Below are 7,038 nucleotides of genomic sequence, written 5' to 3' on the forward strand. Positions count from 1 at the left end.
ATACCACCCCTACCTTGTCACAACACAACTGATTAGCTCAAACGCATTAAGGAAAGATATTCCACAAATGAACTTTTAACAAGGCACACCTGTTAATTGAAATGCATTCCAGGTGACTACCTCATGAAGCTGTTTGAGAGAATGCCAAGACAGCAAAGCTGTCATCAAGCAAATGGTGGATACTTTAAAGAATCTCAAATATAAAAATATATTTTGATTTTGTTTAACAGTTTTGGTTACTACCTGATTCCATATGTTTTAATGTCTTCACTATTATTTTTAAAATAAAGAACAACCCTGGAATGAGTAGGTGTGTCAACTTTTTCACATCATGAACAGATTCTATCAGGAATGTGACGACTTGATAACTCTGGCAGAGATTAATCAGATTATTTGACAGGGAAGAGGACCTAAGACAGTGCCTTCAGAAAGTATTCATACCCTTTGACTTATTCCATACTTTGTTGTTACAGTCTGAATTCAAAATTTATCAAATAATTTTTTCCTCACCCATCTACACACAATAGCCCATAATGACAAAGTGAAAACATGTTTTTTTGACATTCTTGCAAATTTATTGAAAATTCAATACAGAAATCTAATTCCCATAAGCGCTGAGTCAAATCACCTTTGGCAGCGATTACAGCTGTGAATCTTTCTAGGTACGTGTTTTTTATTTTTTTATTTTTTAGCTTTGCACACTGGGGTTTTATTTATTTATATTTCCCCATTTTATTATTTTCAAAATTCTTCAAGCTCTGTCATATTGGTTGTTGATTGTTGCAAGACAACCATTTTCAGGTCTTCCATAGATTTTCAAGTAGAATGAATGGCCACTCAGGAACATTCACTGTCTTCTCCAGTGTAGATTTGGCCTTGTGTTTTAGGTTATTGTCCTGGTGAACGGTGAATTAATCTCCGTGTCTGGTGGAAAGCAGACTGAACGAGGTTTTCCACTAGGATTTTGCCTATGCTTAGCTTCATTCCATTTTTTTTTTATCCTGAAAAAGTGGTACTCAGTAATGTGTTGTAACATAACAAACAAACATAACACTTTGTATTCAGGACAAAAAGTTAATTGTTTTGCAACATTTTTTGCGGTATTACTTTAATGCCTTGTTGCAAACAGGATGCATGTTTTGTAGTATTTTTATTCTGTACAGGCTTCCTTTTCACTCTATCAATTAGGTTAGTATTGTGGAGTAACTACAATGTTGTTGATCCATGCTCAGTTTTCTCCTATCACAGCCACTCTGTAACTGTTTTAAAGTCACCATTGGTGAAATCCCTGAGTGGTTTCCTTCCTCTCTGGCAACTGAGTTAGAAAGGAAGCCTGCATCTTTGTCATGACTGGGTGTATTGATACACTATCCAAAGTGTAATTAATAACTTCACCATGGATATTCAATGTCTGCTTTTTAATTTTAATTTTATTTTTTACACATCTTACCAACAGCTGCCCTTTGTGAGGCTTGTAAAAATGGCAAAAATGTCACTCTGACATTATGGGGTATTGTGTGTAGGCCGGATACAAAACATTTAAATATAATCAAAAATAAATTCAGGCTGTAACACAACAAAATGTGGGAAAAAATCAAGGGGTGTGAATACTTTCTGATGGCACGGTACATAGCATTATACAATGGGTGGGTCTAATCCTGAATGCTGATTGGTTAAAACCGTGTTCCAGCCGGTGTCTATTCAACAAATTGCCACCGGCTAAATCTATGAAGTCAAACTGCCTATTATACTCTGTTCCATTTGACTGCGCAATCCACTGTCTCAACAGCCCAGCCTGGTAATTTATAAACTTGATCTCCACTATAAAAAGCATCGAGATGTTATCTCACATTTCTTTTAGACTAATAGTGCATTGTTTTCAACAGCGGATAGTTGTATAAACCTTGCTGTCTGTCTCTCCAACATTTGCAACATTGTTTCAATATTCAAATTCGATCTGCTGTCCCATGGTAATGAACGAGTCGGAACAAGACTTACAGGCAGACAGCATTTCTCAGCCAGTCGAAATCAATAATCAGCTGGCATAATTTGTGTGTATGTATATATATATATATATATAAGAGACAGACACGTTTAGCAGAGCACTGTGACAACATAATTTTTATTTATTTTTTTATATATATATATATATATATATATATATATATATATATATATATATATATATAAGACAACCATTTTTTTTATATATATATATATATATATATATATATATATATATATATATATATATATACACAAAATGTAAATGTATACAAAATGTCATTTGAAAAAAGCTAAAACGAAACGCAGCTAATTTGCAGTCTTTCCAGCTTCAGTTTGAAGTGATTGTTTTAGCTGTATTGTTGGAGAACTGAACAACAGTGCCCTGACGAGAGAGCACATGTTCTATGCCAGGCGAAGTCGCGCATCATTAGCTCATTGTTATGTATGTATCGAAATAAATGTCACCAGAAAACAGTTTATGCAAATGCAGCTACTTTGCTGTTATTCTGGCTAGACTTTTTTGACATGACCGTAAAATAGCCGTAGTTGGCTAAGCTAGCAAGGGATAAGAACGTTATCTGCCAGTATGACAATGAAACATTTAGAACGAACGACTGGGTCGCTTATATAGATAGATACAGAACAAAAAGACTGAATGACTGGGTCGCGTCTCTAGCAGCCCTAGTTTTGTGTCAAAGGATGAAATGTTATGAATAAATTAATCCAAATAACATTTTGAATGAAAATATGGCAATCATTATTTTTATATGTTGGTAACCCGTTGTATAAAAGTGATAATTCCCTTGAAGCCGGTGTTTGGAGGATATATATGTAACACCCATGCCAATATATCCTCTAAACACCGGCGTCACAGGCGGTCGGTGTCGGGACCATTAGTGGTGGTGTTGGGTGTCAAAATTAATCTCTCCAGTTACACAGTTACAAACGCTTTTGAAAAATTGTATTGAGTAAATGTATTTATTGGTTTCTTTTCCTTTTGATAAGAGATAAAAAATGTGATTTATTGAAGGTTATTTGTTTTTGTAAAAATCAAAATCAAAATTGACACATTTTAAGGTTGTCATTAGATTTGGGGTGGGTTCCCCCCCCAGAAATTCTTGAGGAAAAAATGGTGTCTCTGCAAGAAAAAGTATGATTAGCAAAACAATGTCAACCACCATATCTCCCCTGCTTTTGACTGAATCTTCATGGTGCTCGTGCATTCCCTCCAAGGAAGAATGACGAGTCAATATGGAAAAGGACCATTAATGTCACAGTGCTCTGCTAAACGTGTCTGTCTCTTTGTAAGGTACAATCAGATTGTTTCTGCAGTGATATCAACGTACAATCTTTCCATCTTCTCTGTACTGGAGTCCCTTTGACGCATAAACGTGATCTCTACACTACTGTTTATCAGTGATACTACGTAAGCCCCCAGTTGCCATAACCTTTGGCTTTTGATATGGTGATAATTCAGTGCAGTAATGTTTGCTGAGACAACAGATCATGTTAAGTGCACTTCAGAAATGCACACCCAAACTCCTATGCTTTGAGCCACAATCAGTTCAACTGTTGTATTATCACTAATTGCATTCTTTATTGAACACAACAGAAATCTGCCCCCAGCTATGTTGGACTGTCTGCAACATACCGCTGAAAAATCCTAACATACTTGTTCGGGGATAAGGGTCTGTCAGTGGTCTGTCAATGGTTGGTTCTTTCTTGACCAGTTGCAGCATTTACAGTGCCTTCAGAAAGTATTCAGGCACCTTGACTTTTTCCACATTCTGTTATGTTACAGCCTTATTCTAAAATGTATTAAATTGTCCCCCCTTCATCAATTGGCACATAATACCAAAGCAAAATCAGTGTCTATATATATTATTTTTGTTGCAAATGTATGAAATACAGACATTTTACATTAGTATTCAGACCCTTTACCCAGTACTTTGTTGAAGCACCTTTGGTAGCGATTACAGCCTCAAGTCTTCTTGGGTATGACGCTACAAGCTTGGCACACCTGTATTTGGGAGAGTTTTCCCATTCTTCTCTGCAGATCCTCTCAAGCTCTGTCAGGTTGGATGGGTAGCATCGCTGCACAACTATTTTCAGGTCTCTCCAGAGATGTTCAATCGGGTTCAAGTCCGGGCACTGGCTGGGCTACAATGACATTCAGAGACTTGTCCCGAAGCCACTCTTTCATTGTCTTGGCTGTGTGCTTAGGGTCGTTGTCCTGTTGGAACGTGAACTTCCGCCCCAGTCTGAGGTCCTGAGCGCTAATGGAGCAGGTTTTCATCAAGGATCTCTCTGTACTTTGCTCTGTTCATCTTTCCCTTGATCCTGACTAGTCTACCTGTCCCTGCCATTGAAAATTGGTCAGGTGATGAGAGGTGCCTGGTTTCCTCCAGACGTGACTCTTGGCATTCAGGCCAAAGAGTTCAATCTTGGTTTCATCAGACCAAAGAATCTTGTTTCTCATAATCTGAGAGTCCTTTAGGTACCTTTTGGCAACTCTGTTACAGTTGAAGTCAGAAGTTTACATACACCTTAGCCAAGTTTTTCACAATTCCTGACATTTCATTTTAGTAAAAATTCCCTGTCTTAGGTCAGTTAGGATCACCACTTTATTTTAAGAATATGAAATGTCAGAATAATAGTAGAGAGTGATTTATTTAAGCTTTTATTTATTTATTTCATCACATTCCCAGTGGGTCAGAAGTTTACATACACTCAATTAGTATTTGGTAGCATTGCCTTTAAATTGTTTAACTTGGGTCAAATGTTTTGGGTAGCCTTCCACAAGCTTCCCACAATAAGTTGGGTGAATTTTGGCCCATTCCTCCTGACAGAGCTGGTGTAACCGAGTCAGATCTGTAGGCCTCCTTGCTCGCACACGCTCCCTCATGATTCCATCTATTTTGTGAAGTGCACCAGGCCCTCCTGCAGCAAAGCACCTCCATAACATGATGCTGCCACCCCTGTGCTTCACGGTTGGGATGGTGTTCTTCGGCTTGCAAGCCTCATCCTTTTTCCTCCAAACATAACTATGGTCATTATAGCCAAACAGTTCTATTTTTGTTTCATCAGACCAGAGGACATTTCTCCAAAAAGTACGATCTTTGTTCCCATGTACAGTTGCAAACCGTAGTCTGGCTTTTTTATGGCTGTTTTTGGAGCAGTGGCTTCTTTCTTGCTGAGCGGCCTTTCATGTTATTTCGGTATAGAACTCGTTTTATTATGGATATAGATACTTTTGTACCTGTTTCCTTCAGCATCTTCATAAGGTCCTTTGCTGTTGTTCTGGGATTGATTTGCACTTTTCGCACCAGAGTACATTCATCTCTATGAGACAGAACGCATCTCCTTCCTGAGTGGTATGATGGCTGCGTGGTGTTTATACTTGCATACTATTGTTTGTACAGATGAAAGTGGTACCTTCAGGCATTTGGAAATTGCTCCGAAGGATGAACCAGACTTGTGGAGTTCTACCATTTTTGGCAGATATTTTTGATTTTCCCATGATGTCAAGCAAAGAGGCACTGAGTTTGAAGGTAGGCCTTGAAATACATCCACAGGTATTGACTCAAATAATGTAAATTAGCCAATCAGATGCTTCTAAAGCCATGACATCATTTTCTGTAATTTCCCAAGCTGTTTAAAGGCACAGTCAACTTAGTGTATGTAAACTTCTGACCCACTGGAATTATGATACAGTGAATTATAAGTGAAATAATCTGTCTGTAAACAATTTTTAGAAAAATTACTTGTATCATGCACAAAGTAGATGTCCTGTAGATGTCCAAAGTAGATGTCCTGTACCTGACTTGCCAAAACTATAGTTTGTTAACAAGAAATGTGTGGGTTGGTTGAAACACTTAGGTTGAAGTCATTAAAACTAGTTTATGTAAACTTCTGACTTCAACTGTATGTGCCTTTTACTGAGGAGTGGCTTTCGTTTGGTCACTCTACCATAAAGACCTGATTGGTGGAGTGCAGCAGAGATGGTTGTCCTTCTGAAATGTTCTCCCATTCCCACAGAGGAACTCTGGAGCGCCGTTAGAGTGACCATCGGGTTCTTAGTCATCTTAGTCATCATCTTAGTCATTCCCAGTTTGGCCGTGTGGCCAGCTCTAGGAAGAGCTGGGTGGTTCTAAACTAATTCCATTTAAGAATGGAGGCCACTGTGTTCTTGGGGACCTTCAATGCTGCAGACATTTTTTGGCACCCTCCCCCATATCTGTGCCTCGACACAATCCTGTCCCGGAGCTCTATGGACAATTCCTTCGACCTCATGGCTTGTTTTTTTCTCTGACATACACTGTCAACTGTGGGACTTGATATAGACAGATGTGTGCCTATCCAAATCATATCTAATCAATTGAATTTACCACAAGTGAACTCCAATCAAGTTGTAGAACCAAGGATAATCAATGCAAATAGGATGCACCTGAGCTCAATTTTGAGTATCATAGCAAAGGCTCTGAATACTTACGTAAATAAGGTATTTCTGTTATTTAAAAACAAAAAAAGATTGCAAACATTTCTAAAAACCTGTTTTTGGGGTATTGTGTGTACATTGAGGATTTTTTAAATTCATTTAATCTTTTAGAATAAGGCTGTAACGTAACAAAATGTGGAAAAAGTGATGCGGTCTGAAAAATTCCATAATGCAATGTAGTCTGTTCTGTATTATAGTCATGTGTGTCTGCTTTGAATACTCTCACCTATAATCTGCAATCCATTCTGTACAGTTCTGATATTTGTCTCAATTAATAGTATGGTCTATAGTATATTCTGTTATAAACAGGTACCATATCAAAAACGTGTGACATTAAAGAAATATGTGTTATGGGCCATTGGCAATATGTAAATACACATTTATTTGTGGGAATAAAAAAAACAGTATTTGTGTTTGTTCATAATTTCATATAATAATAATAATAATTATTGTATGTTTTTTTACTTTGGAACTGGAGAGATTTCATTCAACTGTATCTTCTGAGTCCTATATCCCCGCTCACTCTGCTTTCC

Source organism: Oncorhynchus kisutch, linkage group LG23, assembly GCF_002021735.2.
Source record: "Oncorhynchus kisutch isolate 150728-3 linkage group LG23, Okis_V2, whole genome shotgun sequence".
Lineage (NCBI taxonomy): Eukaryota > Metazoa > Chordata > Actinopteri > Salmoniformes > Salmonidae > Oncorhynchus > Oncorhynchus kisutch.